This window comes from Pinus tabuliformis, chromosome 3_1 (assembly GCF_031772625.1).
Source record: "Pinus tabuliformis cultivar Carrire ecotype Pingquan chromosome 3_1, CPIR1, whole genome shotgun sequence".
NCBI classification, from domain to species: domain Eukaryota; kingdom Viridiplantae; phylum Streptophyta; class Pinopsida; order Pinales; family Pinaceae; genus Pinus; species Pinus tabuliformis.
The window spans coordinates 671,604,095-671,620,214 of record NC_142301.1 but is presented as its reverse complement, the minus strand read 5'-3'; the positions used below and the strand labels follow the sequence as shown (position 1 = coordinate 671,620,214).

The 16,120-nt window shown below is 39.1% G+C and overlaps 1 pseudogene; it reads right to left on the bottom strand.

The window, feature by feature from the left end:
- Positions 1-330: 330 nt before the first annotated feature.
- Positions 331-15,066, bottom strand: LOC149188878 (cinnamoyl-CoA reductase 2-like; annotated as a pseudogene).
- Between the last annotated feature and the right edge of the window lie 1,054 nt (positions 15,067-16,120).

Sequence of the window (16,120 nt, the reverse complement as noted above, 5' to 3'; positions counted from 1 at the left end):
TTCTCGGCAACGGGCACACAACGTCTCAGCAATCAGGCAGATTCACCAGCATTTTCTTCTGGGCAGCGGTCAGACTTCCTCGATCTCTGGTACACAACATCACCACAGTTCCAGCTATCTCTGCTCCAGCACACAGAGGGTAGTGGCGTTCTGGTCTTCACGCAAGCCACCCTTCCTTTCTTACATGTGCTCCTCACGCAGGCAGATGATTGACACTCCATCACGCAGACAAGACTGGAGTCTAGTCTTCACGGCCTCCCTTCACACTACACGCAGGCACACAGGCAAACTTAGTCGGGGTTTTGCATCGCCTATCTCCCTCTACGAATGCTAATCGCAGCCGGGTAAGGGATTGACACTCCAGCATGCAGACAGCACTGAAGTCTGGTCTTCACGACCTCCCTTCACACTAGACGCAGCCACATAGGCAAACATAGCTAAGGTTCTACTCCACCTATCTCCCTCTACAAACACTGTGTATCACAACAAAACCAAGCACATTGACGTAAGGTGTCATTTTTTGAGACATGTGATCGATGGCGGAAAAGTAGCTCTTCAAAAGGTCCACTTGTTGGTAGAATAGGAGAAATAATAGGAAAGAATTACACACATTCATTTCTCGGGCATTCACTAATTTTATACCATCGACCTCCGTTACATAACTAACATTTCGGTATAGAACTGACTAGTTACATTTTACCCAAAATTACATAATTTTTTGTCAAACTAACACTGGGATCCTACATACTTTATCTTTCAACACGACATTAATCTGTAAGAGTCTGTGGAGAGGACTGAGTGGTAGTGGCATCTCGTCACAGATTATTGAGGAAAGTATATGGCTTATAAGTATCTAGAAGACTGGATTAAAGATGGGGCTTGTTCATCATCCTCTTCCTCTTGTATTTGGCCAAGCATGATCAGAAATAGACACTGGCTATTCGCTGGTCTATGTTGGGAAGTAGGAAATGGTAACATGACAGATGCGGGTCTGCACATCATTAAAGGACTATTGGGCTCTCATTCTCAACAGTCTCCTCTCTTTCATCATCTGCACAGTAGAGGTATGTACTCTATATCTCATATTGTATCTCATAGAACTACATCTCCTTACATCCAATCTTGGATTTGGGTTGTAGACATTCATCACTTTGGTACATTGGCTACAGCATGGCACCAATACATCAGACAGGTTGATGTTGTTTGGATTCAACTCACTGAAGAGGAAGATAGATAGATTTCCCTGGATTGGGAAAACCAATCAGAACCATATTGTGATCAACGAAATTTACAAGTTCATCTCTAACTCAACACCTGTTAATAAAGAACCACATTGGCTCCACAAGATATGGAAGTGGAAGATTCCATTAAAACATAAATGTTTTCACTGGCTAAAATACTCACATGGGAAAACCTCTCTCGTAGAGGCTTCTACAGTCCTAGCATCTATCCTTTCTACATGCAAAACTAGGAGGATGTGTCTCACCTACTTTTAAACTATTCTACTGCATTAGAGATCTGACTTTTTTTTCTCAATATTTTCCAGATCGATGGGAGTTGGACACACCACAACCTGGAGGCATGTTTCAAGCTTTGGTTCACTTCACACAAGAAATTCTTCTCCTTACCATTTTACATCATATGGGGCATCTGGAATTGCAGAAATAGAAGGATCTTTGAGCATAAGAAAGTAGATATCAGATACACTGTATTGGGGGACAACTAAGATTGGATCCAAGAAAAGAGGATGTGTGGAAAAATTTTCTCTCGTTGTTAAGGAAGCGTGACATTATTTCCATTTTTTGTGAGAAGGATGCATGGGCAGGCTCATAAATCATTTCTCTCTAGGGTTTACTTTTCTTGGCACCATGGCTCAACATCAAAGACATAGAAGTATTAGGAGACTCAAGGCTCACCTGCTTTCGACCACCATCGATCTCCCATTAGATGAAGCTTATTCGATCCATAGGGCGTTTTTTTTAACGAATCTCTTATACCCAGAGCAAAATACCATGGCAGACATGCTTGCCAAGAGAGGTGTGTCTGTCTCTCATGGATCCACTATGCTTCTTAAAAGCAAGACACCACACTAGAGTTGATTCCGGAAGCATACCTATTTCCTGATCTATATATCTTAGATTTTGATTAACCAGAGTTATCATGATTTTTGAGAAATATTTCTATAAATGTAAAACACCAAATGTATTTTCAAACATAATGTATCCTACAAATTTTCCACTTTTGTTTATAAACCAAGTATAGGTAAAAATTCTATTTTTATGTTCAGGATGAAAAAAAGACATGATCCATCATCAACTATATGTACACTCTTTTCCCTTATATAAAAGAAACCTTCTTTTTCTTTATATATATATATATATATATATATATATATAGATAATAACACATACAAATACTATCCCAATTCCGAATTGATATCTTCATTATTCAGCTGAGTATTACAATGTAGGCCGCCTTGAAATATTAACTAGTATGATAGAGAAGTAATAATTCAAATCCTAGTGAGCATCTAAGTACGTTATATGTTTGTAAAGCTTGTAGAAATATATATACATGATTAACTTGTATCATTCCGTTTCTCAAATCCTAGACAATAGCGGGCGGCTGCCGTACTTGTCATCCCACCCTGAAAGATGGTGTTGAACTAACCCCTTTTTGTGTAATCTTTCGACGGTGTCAGCTACACTCTTTATCATAGGTGTAAATGAGAATTTTAAATTCTTTAGCTTCTGGTTGGAAAACTCATATGGCTGCTTCCATGGATTTATCTGGTCTGCACACTTGCGTGAATGATGGTGCAGAAAATTACAGTGTTTATTTTTCTTGATTCGTGTGTATATATATATATATATATATAATTTGAAAATAAATATATTTAAATATATATTATGCAAAAGGGCTGCGGGTGCATACTCGGTATGGAGTGGACAGTGTGGGCACAGTTTGGCCAACATGTCGATGAGGTCTCCTCGGTGTATGTTGCATTTTGCGCACATATATTTGTGGCCGCTGCCTCAGAGCGTTTCATACACTAAAATATGAGCCTTTGCAACATCCCTCACATCCACATATACCTGAGTTAAGTTCGCATACGTCTTCGCTAAACCTGGCATCGATCCTCACTGATTAAATTGGTAATCGTGTAACTATATAGAAAGCTTTACCTACCTGTCAAGTATTTCATAATATGAGCAGTGCCAATGTCCATGGTGGACTTCAAATTCGGACCTAAAACCACGCGAGGATTCAACACTGCCAACTCTAAATTAAATTTCTTGGCTACCTCCCATGCTAATCTCTCTTTGCAAGGTTTTGGCATAGCAATACCAATGTAAATGTGTTAGAAAACCTGCACAGATGAATCTAGCTACTAAAGGCTGAACACATAGCTTTGCAGAGAAAAAACACTAAAAGAAAATCGAAAGAATAAACGAATGATTCATTAGAAAATAGGTTACAATGCTCATGATATAGCATTACTAGGTGAAGATCCCAAGCTAATGCACCATAGTGGTGATCAATGATAAGACTCAACACCTACAATAAGTTCTGGAGAGAACTAGCCAGTTGTGGAGTGAAAGAAAGAGAAAATTAGGGAGTAAGTCATGCAGAATAAATAACCAGTTGTGGAGTTAAAGAATGAGCAAATTAGGGAGTAAATCATGCAGAAGAACTAACTAGTTGCGGAGTTAAAGAAGGAGCAAATCAAGGAGTAAATCATGCAGAAGGAATCTTGCATGTAGTCCTATGCTCTAACTAAGAGTCCGCATGTAGGTTTGTAGTACTTCCAACACCCCCTCTAAACACCACTATGGGGAAAAATAGAAAATGGGCCTTGGCAACTGAGGCCAAAGGTCACCAAAATACAATGCAACTTGTACTAAAATTGAGGAAAGAGGGAAAACCTTGTGAGAAAAATCCCCCCTCAAAATACAATGTAATCAAAAGAAAAGAGGAAGAAAAGATAGTTGCTAAGCAACTGTGTCCTTCACTGCAAGACGATCGTGCAGACAGAAAAACTTCTGCTCAGTGAATGTCTTGGTGAAGATGTCTGTAGTCTGTTCTGTTGAAGGAAAAAACTGCAAATCAATGACCCAATCATGTACTAAGTCTTTGATGTAGTGCATATGGATCTCTATGTGCTTCATCTGCTGCCACTGTACTGGATCCCTGCAAAATTTGAGAGTGCTCTGGTTGTCACACCAGATGACAATGGGCTGGTGGAACTACATGCCCAACTCAATGAGGAAGTGCTGTAGCCACAGAGCCTAAATGGTGATGTTGACTACTCCTTTGTACTCAGCCTTTGTTGAAGAGAGAGTAATAGCATCGTGCTTCTTACTCGACCAACAGATAGGGCCATATCCTAAATTGAGTGCATATCCAGAGGTGGACTTGCGATCAATGTTGTCTCCCACCCAATAAAAATTTGTGAAGCCAAGGAGATTCAATGCAGTGCATAATGCATATTGAATCCCGAAGATGATGGTTCCCTGCACATATCAGAGCATCCGCTTGGCAGCATTCCAGTATAGCTCATACAGCTCGTGCATGTATCTGTAAACTGCCCCTACTACATATGAGAGATCTGGTCTGGAGTGGGCGAGGTACAATAAGCTCCCCACTAGCTATCAGGAGAGAGTGTTGTCAACTAATGGAGTGGCACCTCCATCCTCAAGGCGGACCCCAGAAGGAAAAGGAGTCGGTGCTAGCTTGCAGTCAGTCATGCGAAATCTCTCGAGGAGATCCCATGCATACTTAGCCTGAGAGAGTTTGATGCGTATGGCATCCTGGCTAATCTCAAGACCAAGAAAGAAGTGTAATGGACCCATGTCCATCATCAAGAACCTATCATGCAAGGCCCTCTTGAATGTAGCAATGGCCAAAGCCGAGCTGCCGGTGATTAGGAGATCATCGACATACAAAACTAGGATAAGAAGAGAATCATGTGTCTTGAGCATGTAAACATTCAGATCAGACTTATATCTTTCAAAGTTTTGTGATAAGAGAAAAGAATCCATCTTCTCATACCAAGCTCTCGGGGCATGGTTAAGGCCGTAGAGAGATTTCTTCAGTCTGCAGACCAAAGATGAATCATGAATGAAGCCATGTGGCTGCTCCATGTAGATCTCCTCAGATAGGTCTCCATGAAGAAAGGCATTCTTCACATCCATCTGATGTACTTCCCACCCCTGGGCAGCCGCAATGGTAAGTGTAAGGCATATGGAATCCATCCTTGCTACTAGAACAAAGGTCTTGTCATAATCAATGCAATGCACTTGTTGGAAGCCTTTAGCTACTAGCCTTGCTTTTCGTCTGGTGATTTTCCCACCTGCAGCACTCTTGGTCCTGTAGACCCATTTGCATCAGACAAGCTTCCTTCGGGAAGGAAGGGGACCAGGTCCCAGGTTTGGTTCTTGAGGAGGGAGTTATACTCCTCCTCCATGGTGGACTCCCAAGATGGATGCCCAACAGCCTCAACATAAGACTGTGGATCAGAAGACTGAACCAAATGACAATGCTAGGATGGCGATGGTTCAGTGGTAGTGAGGACAAGAGGAGGCTCAATAAACTCTAAGCTAGTCCTCTGCAAATCAGAATTATCCCCCACAAGACCATTTCTAGCAGTTGGGTGGACTTGTGCATATATCTCACGTAAACTCTTTGTTTTTTTATTTGTGATAGGGGAATTTGATTCACTGCTCGAAGCCCGATCTGGGCTTAGATGTGGATCATCATATGCACGCACTGGATTTGTATCTGAAGACTCTATCTTTCCATATGCATGCTCTAGAGTGGCATCTGCATGCTCTGTATTTGCATCTAAGTGTACTGAGTCATCATCTCAGACATGAGGTAGATAAAAAGTGTCTGCATGCGGCAATTGAGGTGCATGCGAGCGAATTTCCTCAAATTTGAAACTTTGCTCAATGATGAGCTTGTCCGTAGGGGAAATCAGGAGTCGATATCCCTTCACACCATTAGGGTATCCAACAAAGATGCACTCAATGCTCTGCGGATCAAGAGCTTTCCTCTTTTCAGAGGGGATTCTGGCCCATGCTCGGGAGCCGAAAACACAGAAGTGGTTGACCTCTATTTCAGTGCTGCTCCAAGCCTCAAAGTGGGTCTGATCCTTAACAGACCTATGAGGAGATCTGTTCTGAATGTAGTTAGCACAATTAAGTGCTTCAGCCCATAACTTATGAGGGAGTGACTTAGCATGTAACATGCATGAAGCCATCTCTTTGAGAGATCGGCTTTTCCTCTCAATAACTCTGTTCTGATGCGGATTGTATGGAACTGTGTACTACAACTATATGCCAGACTGAAGGAAATGGTTCTTAAGTGTTGTGTTAGCATATTCCCCCACAATGTTTGTATGGAGGGCTTTGATCTTTCTCTCTGACTGTGTCTCAACTAGTGCTTTGAAATCTTCAAAGTGCACAAAAACTTTAGATTTGTTCCTGAGAAGATACACCCAAGTATATCGTGATAAATCATCAATAAATGTAAGGAAATACCTTGCTTTGTTGATGGAAGGATGATGAAAAGGCCCCATGAGATCACCATGGATCAGATCTAGAGGAGAGGATGCTCTGTGAGTCTTGCCAGTGTCAAACTTCTCTCTAGGATGTTTGCCAAAGACACACCCTTCATAAACTCCTTTGGAGAAACTGATATTTGGCAAGCCTTCCACCATCTCATGCTTGCTTAGCTGTTGCATATACCTATAATTTAAGTGACCAAACCTCTCATGCCAAAGCCTACTACTATCATCAGCATGTGTAAGCAATAAAGAGGATTGAGATTCAATAAATTCAGAAAATGTATACAGTCTGACTCCATTGTTTACTTCACTGGTTGCAATTTTGGAGCTTCTATGTAGGTCATATATGTTTACTGCATATGGAGTGAATTCCACTCTCTTTCTGGTGCCAGAATGAGTGATCTGATAAACCGAAAGCAGGTTTACCGAAAGTTTTGCAACATGAAGCACATCTTCAAAGCTTCCATGTAAAAGTTCCACTCTAACTTTTCTGGTGACCTTAGTATGTGAGTCATCTCCCATGAGGATGGAAGGTCATTTGCATGCATCCAAAGTGGAATAGACTTCCTTTGCAGCAGCCATATGATGTGATGCACCAGAATCTATAATCCATGCATCAGGGGAAGAATTAATTGCAACTAAAGCATAAAAATTGTTACCTTTCCCATATGGCAGATCCTTAGTTTTCTTCTTGGCGCCTTGAGGGATGTGGTCTCCAAGGTTGTGCTTTTGAAGGATTTCTGCCATTTGGTCAATTTGTTTCTTCATTCAAGTGGATTCTGGATGGAATCCTCTTTGACAGCAGGTGCATATGTTTCCTTTCTTCCCTTTCTCATTTCTCGAGTCGGAGGAGTCATTGAAGGGCTTGGTGTACCCTTCCTTCTTCGGATGGGAATGCGCTTTTCCATTGTCTTTTTGCTACTGATTTTTTTGATTTGAATCAGATTTATGATTTTTATTGTGGTTGCCATCATGCATATCAAGTGCATGCACTTTTGGAGGTCTGATTTTCCCCATGCCAATGAGTTTATCTTGCTCAGAAGTAAGGGACTCCATGAACTCTTTGAGAGAAGGCATAGTGTAGTATTTACCTGTTGCGAGCCTTATTGAATGAAATGTAGACACAAATACGGACTATTCCGGTCTGAGCATTGACATAAAAGAGAGAATTTGGCGACTCTCCTCCTTGGATTTGTCAATTCCACAACCCTTGAGTTGCAACAATAGATCATTATATTTGGTGAAGAAGTCTTGAATTCTGTCATAGTTCCATGGATCCAATGACAGCAGTTCCACTTCGAGCAGATATCCTTTCATCTCATCCTGTTTCCCATAGAGTTCTTCAACCCTCTTCCAAATCTCATTGGGAGTATTGCAGACAGATAGATGAAACTGCAACTCCGGAGAGATGCACATGCATATGGATCCGTCGGCCTCATCCATACAGTTGAGGTACTTGGATTTCTCTATGGCTGAAGTGGGTTCCACTTTTGCAGCCATGGTAATCCTGTACAACCCTTCTTGATGAAGGTATTGAGCCATTTGGTCCTTCCATTCATGATAGTTGTATGGTGTTAGGATCGATGCTTTGCGAAACTCCATTTTTCTGTTGATCTTCGATCTCCAACCTGTAATACCTGCAAAATAAAGTACTGGTGCACCTTTTATCTAGCAACCTGTGGGCTCTGATACCATGTAAATGTGTTAGAAAACCTACATAGATGAATCCAGCTAGTAAAGGCTGAACACAAAGCTTTGTAGAGCAAAAACACTAAAAGAAAATCGAAAGAACAAAAGAATGATTCATTAGAAAATAGGTTACAATTCTTATGATATAGCATTACTGGGTGAAGATCCCAAGGTAATGCACCATAGTGGTGATCAATGAGAAGACTCAACACCTACAACAACTTCTCGAGAGAACTAGCCAATTGTGGAGTGAAAGGAGCGAATCATGGAGTAAATCATGCAAAAGAACTAACCAGTTGCGGAGTTAAAGAAAGAGAAAATCAGGGAGTAAATCATGTAGAAGAACTAACCAGTTGCGGGGTGAAAGAAGGAGAAAATCAGGGAATAAATCATGCAGAATAAATCTAGCATGTATTCCCATGCTCTAACTATGAGTCCGCATGTAGGTGTGTAGTAATTCCAACTACTAGTTCTGCAATTAATGAACAAAACCAAGTAATACAGTTAGCCCAAATCCATACGATCCAACTTGATATTTCTACATATATTGAGAATAGTGTATTCATCCAAAGAAAGTAATAAATACAATGGTCTGTATGCAGTAGTCCAAATTTCTCCAGCAACCCTCATCAACTATGGCCAATGGGTTTCTGTGAGGGCCCAGGTAAACAGCATCGATAGAAGATGTTCTGCGCAAACCTCCATCACATTCTTCGTTCCTTTCACCGCTGGCACTATTACCTCTTCCTGCATATAATTACGTCCATCATGTACGGACCTAAGCCCATCGGTGAACTACAATGGTTAACAATATCTAACAGCCAAATGGCCACAAGACTAATACAGTTGCTTGACGTCATTTTAAACTACAACTAAATTGATGGGCGCAAACTAAATAATTAATTACGAGGTTGTTGCTCATAGCGGTAGCCACATTAAATACACCATCGCAGCCTCGGATGACTACTACTAAGCTCTGGCAATCGAGAATATCAGCTCTCACAAGCTCAAGCTTCTCTTTTGCTCCTTGCAACGCTCTTGTTAGACTAAACAATATGCAGCGTAAATAAAATAACCAAACATACACAACACATTAAAAAATCACAAAACCATAACACACAGATTTAACGTGGTTCACCCAACCAATTTGGGCTACATCCACTAGAACAGAGGCATCAACAATCTTATTATTAAACAGGAGATTAAAACAATTTTAATTCTTCACACATACTCTCAGCTCACCCTATTTTCTCTACACTCTACCACAATCCTCTACGGGATTACATTTCTTATAGCTAGAGTATAAAACTGAATCATAAATTCCCTCACAACAAATATAGGATGCATTAACTCCTCCTCAAAAAATGGTGGAGCTAATATAGCAACTAATCCTATTTTTGTCACATACATGAGATTTTTGCCAAATTTAATTAAAACAGAAAATCCCAACAATCTCCACCTTGAAAACAATTAGCCTGATGCCATGTTCGTTTATTATTTTTATCTTTTCTGCAAGCCAAGAGAAGCCAGACACCAATGTAGCTTCTCTAACAAAACTGGTTTCATGAACATGTCTGCACAGTTTTCCTTCGTATGCACTTTTTCAAGAGAAACACCCCTTTCAGTGATAACCTGTCTTACAAAATGGTACTTGATAGGTATATGCTTAGATTTACTATGATAGGCCGGATTCTTAGCCAAATGAATTGCACTTTGACTATCACAAAATAACTTGATGTTGTCCTGTAGCCTACCAAACTCACCAATCAAACCTTTCAACCAAACCGCTTCTTTGCAAGCATGTGAAGCAGCTATGTATTTTGCTTCAGTAGTGGATAAAGCAAAAATATTATGTAGCTTTGACATCCAGCTATTAGCTCCACCTGCAAGAGTAAAGACATACCCTGAAGTTGACCTTCTCTTATCCAAATCACCTGCAAAATCAGAATCAACATATCTGCAAACAAATTCACTACTTCTATTATAAGTGATACAATAATCACTTGTGCCTCTCAAATACTGAAGCACCCATTTCACCGCTGACCAGTGTTCTTTTCCTAGATTTGCCATATACCTGCTAACAACCCCAACTGCATGTGAAATATCTGGTCGAGTACAAACGATCGCATACATTAAACAACCTACTACATTGGCATATGGAATTCGAGACATATATTCCTTTTCTTCATTTGTATTAGGACATAAACTTGAAGAAAGCTTAAAATGGGAAGCTAAAGGGACTAAAACAGGCTTCACATTGTTCATACCAAACCTCAAGAGTATTTTCTCAATATACTTCTGTTGTGATAGCCACAGCTTACCATTGCTCCTGTCTATGAAAATCTCCACGCCCAAAATTTGTCTTGCTGCTCCTAGATTTTTCATATGAAATGTCCTAGCCATCTGAGCCTTTAACCTGTTGATCTTTGTTATGCTTTTGCTTGCTAAAAGCATATCGTCAAAATATAACACTAAGATAATGGACATGCCATTACTTAATTTCTTAAAATAAAAACAATGATCATATTCACTTCTAATATAATTCTGACTCAACATGAAAGAATCAAATTTCTTGTACCATTGTCGAGGCGATTGCTTCAGACCATACAATGATTTCTTGAGCCTGCAGACAAATTTCTTGTTGTGATCTTGAAAAAATTCTTCCAGTTGTTCCATGTAAATCTCCTCATCTAAATGTCCATGTAAAAATGCAGTTTTAACATCTAGTTATTGTAATTCTAAATCAGGTAAGGCAACTAATGCTAATACAATTCGAACTGAAACAATTTTTACAACTGGTGAAAAGATCTCATGAAAATCAATGCCTGCTTTCTGAGAAAAACCTTTCGCAACCAGCCTTGCTTTGTACCTGTCCTTTGAACCACCAACACCCCTTTTCAATTTGTACACCCATTTACATCCCACAGTTTTTCTGTATTTAGGAAGTTCTACCAGATCCCATGTGTCATTCTTGTCTAATGCCATCATCTCGTCCTTCATAACTTCTTTCCACTTTTCACTTTTAGAACCTTCTACAGCTTCCTGATAGCACAAAGTTTAATCATCTTTAGCGGTTAAAGCAACTGAAGTAACATAATCATCATACCTTCTAGGAGGACGTTTAATTCTCGTGGACCTCCTTAAAGATGTTTCTGGTACTTCCACAATTTGTTGATTATTATCTGTAGGAACTTCTTCATGGTCTGCATCTGAAACATGTTCATGATCTACATCTGAAACTTGTTCATGACTAACATCTGAACCATGTTCATCTTGATCATCATCAATATTTGAACTGGTTTCAAACTGAATGTGTTGAAGCTTAGATACATTATCCTGTTTCAATTTATTATCTACATCTAAACTTTCAAGTGAGGATTCATTAAATTTAACATCTCTATTAATGATGATCTTGTGAGTAGTAGGATCCCACAATCTGTATCCCTTAGTCCCATCATAATATCCAACAAAGATATATCTTTTTTATTTAGGATCTAATTTAGAACGCTGATGTTTTGGAACTAGAGCATATGCATCACAACCAAAAACTTTCAGTTTAGAATAATCACAAGGATGACCTTTCCATACCTCTTGAGGAATTTTGCATCCTATTGCAGTTGATGGTGATTGATTTATCAAATAGAAAGATGTATCAACCGCTTCTGTCCACAATTCCTTCTGCAAATTGGCGTTACTCAGCAAACTTCTTGCTCTCTCTAAAAGAGTCTTGTTCATGCATTCAGAAACTCCATTTTGCTGAGGAGTATATACAATGGTTTTATGTCTTTCGATCCCAGCTTCCTGGCAATAATTATCGGATTCCTTTGAAGTAAACTCACCACCATTGTCAGTTATTAAACATTTAATAGTTCTTCCAATGGTGTTTTCAACTAATGCTCTAAACTGCTTGAAAACTGTAAACACATCAGACTTCTTCTTTAACATGTAGACCCATACTTTTCTACAGAAATCATCAATAAAAGATACAAAATATGACGAACCTCCATATGAGGTTATAGGAGATGGACCCCAAACATCAGAATGGATATAATCAAGGATTCCCTCACTAGTATGTTTTCCAGTTTGAAACTTCTGCTTGTTTTGTTTCCCAAACAGACAATGTTTGCAGAAATCTAACTTAACAGACTTTAGACTAGGAAGTAACTTATGATCAGATAAAATCTTTAAACCTCTTTCGCTCATATGGCCCAACCTTTGATGCCATAAACGAATGGAATTACTGTCATTTTCAGACACTATAGGAACATAATCTGACTCTGTTCTTCCTTCTAACTGAAAAAGATTTCCAACCTTCTTTGCTTTCATTACTAGTAAAATTCCTTTATAAATTCTCATTACTCCACCTTGAATAAAGGTTTTATATCCATTTGTGTCCGATACTCCTAATGAAATGAGGTTTTTCCTTAGTTCCGGTTCATGTCTTACATCAGTTAAAATTTTATTTGTCCCATCAAACATTTTAAGCTGAACGGTTCCAATTCCCACAATGTTACATGTGACTTCATTTCCCATGTAAAATACTCCATCATTGACTGGTTTATAAGTTTTAAACCATTCCCTATGAATACACATGTGATTTGATGCACCAAAGTCTAACAGCCAATGTTGATCATGACTAGACAAATCAACTGATAACACTTCATCGCTCATACCTGTCTTGGATGCCGAACCTGTATTTGTCGTGTTTGCTTCTTGCTTCGCTGGTGAAGAGTCTTCTTTGGATGCTTGTTGTCTCTTCCAACAGTCCTTCTTCAAATGTCCCGATTTGCGACAAAACCAGCACTTTACCTTACTCTTCTTCCCTTTCGATTTTGAACGCGAGTCGCTGTTCTTACTGGAGCGTCTTTCTCTAGAATGACCTCTAGCCATCATTGCTTCTCATGTAGAGGTTTCGGAATTTGACCTCTTCCTTGTCTCTTCGGACAATAAAGCTCCAACAACATCATCAAATTCAAGGGTTTCTGATGTACTAAGACTTATAGAAGTAACAAAATGATCCCGTGAATTGGGTAACGAGCATAATAAAGTTATATCTTTATCTTCTGATTCAAATTTTACTTCTATACTTTCTAATTGCACCAGAAGAGTATTAAAGACATTTAAATGATCAGTAATAGCTGTACCTTCCTTCATGCGCAGACTGTACAATTGTCACTTCAGAAGAATCCTATTGATCAAGGATCTTGTCATGTACAACTTCTCAAGCTTTGTCCACAAACCAGTAGCAGTTTTCTCTGACACGATGTTAAACAAAACATCATCCACCAAACACAGTCGAATACCGCTCAAAGATCTTCCATCCAATTCATTCCATTCATCATCTGTCATGGTGTAAGGTTGTTTGGATTTTCCCAACAGCGCCTTCGCCATGCCTTGTTGCACAAGTGGATCATACATCTTCACTTTCTAGATTTCGAAGTTATTTTTTCCATTGAACTTCTCAATCTCAAAACGAGCACTTTGAGTTTTTGCCATGTTGTAACAAATTGAATCTCCAATTCCAACTTAATAAATAAAGTTAATGTCTAACAAAAAATGCCTTTGCCTTCTACTGTGCTACCTTTACCTTATCATACAATCCCTCTGCTGTACAAACTGCAGATTACAAATAAAAAACAAATAACAAAATTGCAGTTTTACCAAAGCGATTCTCGCTTGGCACGTTGGCGCTTCTTTGACAGCAGACTATCCGCGCTGGAACAAAAACGGTGTAAGTGACAAAATATTGGCACGCTTAAACCCGTCGATTCCGCGCCAATCGAGATACTGGCGCTCTGGCGCGAGTATTAAACTCGGATCCGTGCCACTGGCGCGTCTGTTCCAAAAATAAAACGCGTCAACTCGATCTTTGTCAGAAATTAGCGCGACTGTCTCTGCCGAAACCGCGCCAATCGCCAAAACTCCACCTTCAGTAGCTCTATCACACGCACTAGCTCCACAACCAGAGAACTATAGGTTATGGGCCCTCCACGCTTCCGCTGCGCCGCTCTGATACCACTTGTTAGACTATATAATGCATAGTGGAAATAAAATAAACAAACATACATAACACATTAAAAAATCACAAAACCATAACACAGATTTAACGTGGTTCACCCAACCAATCTAGGCCACGTCCACGAGAACAGAGGCATCGGCAATCTTATTGTTCAACACGAGATTACAACAATTTTAATTTTTCACACATACTCTCAGCTCACCCTATTTTCCCTACACTCTACCACAATCCTCTACGGGATTACATTTCTTATAGTTGCAGTATAAAACTGAATCATAAATTCCCTCACAACAAATATAGAATGCATTAACTCCTCCTCAAAAGATAATGGACCTAATATAGCAACTAATCCTATTGTTATCACATACATGAGATTTTTGTCAAATTTAATTAAAACAGAAAATCTCAACCGCTCTAAGATGTGCATACTTCCATCCATCATATGTACATGTCAAATACCATGAGAAACCCTAGCTCCATGAAGAAATAAACAAATAATTAAACTGATTATATGGTAAGCCTACATACCGTTTGGGTTGGTGCGAACTACTCCTCGCACGGTGTAGCCTCTTTTGACGAGCATCTTGACAAGCCACGGCGCAATGAATCCCCCTGCTCCCGTCACGCAAACTGTTCTGTTTGTTTCTTTCATTTGGTGTTATCTGGTGCTTTTTGCGAAGATAGTGCAGGCTGCAACTCTCAGATGAGCAACTCAACCGTTGATATGAAGTCAGGCAACTAGCTCATCGAATCATATACATGTAATTTGTAAAGAGAAATGCGGCTTTTGAATGCCATTGATGGTGAGAATGTGATGACAATACATAACCACCATGCCTGGAATTTTACTGCCTGTAGGATGTTGTTGGGTTTTTGTTTTTTCTTGTTGACAGTAAACATAAAAATGACATGTCTATAATAACAAGTACAAAATGAGTAAAACCTAGCCGTAATAAATCTGATTAGTTGGATCCATAAATTCTAGTCGGTTTATAGGCAGAGAAGGGATGGTTTATTAAACTTGATAAGACCAAATTGAAGTTTTCTAATTTAAACTGTAACATTGTAAGTCCTTTAATGTGGAGAGTAGATAATCTCAGGAATGATTCTTAGGGCCATAGTGACATGATACGTTTTTAATAACCAAATGATTTTTCAACTTTAGTCCGTCATCTGTCAGTAATTGTAAGGCATTCACACTCACTTTCAGAGTAATGCCGACGGGCCTCGTTTGATCTATGATTTGACATGGTTCTTTAATAAGCGTGTAAGATCTGACATTGCACCAGCATAGCAGGAAGGTAGGGTGCAGATTGACGGATGTTCGAGGCGAAAATGGCGGCGGAATGGATGGATTTGGATTGAATAGAGGTTCTAGAAAAATTATATGGAGATGAATTAATTAGGAGGTCATTATTCACAGCAATAGTCAAGTGAAATGCACCATGGCAACAACTTCGGACAACGCTAAGCTATTGCAATAGAGAATATCTGCTCTCTATTAAGCGTTTATTTTGCCCAACACTCCCACATATGGTTGAATTTCTCTTTATCCGTAAAACAATTTTTATTTATTTTTATGTTTTGGATGTTTATGGTTGCCTTCAAGCCATTATGTTTAATATTTTGTCTTTCATTATGTTTTCATAATAAATTATTTTTTCATAATAAATTAATTTTTCAATTCATTTAAAATTCACATATTTAAAAAAAATTGACCATAATACACAAATCATTTATTAAATCTTGAGTTTTGAAATTGCATGGAATACTCACAATACAATCTCCATAACTTTGAAATCAAATGTCCTTGACCCAAACATGCCATAGCATTTGTATATATA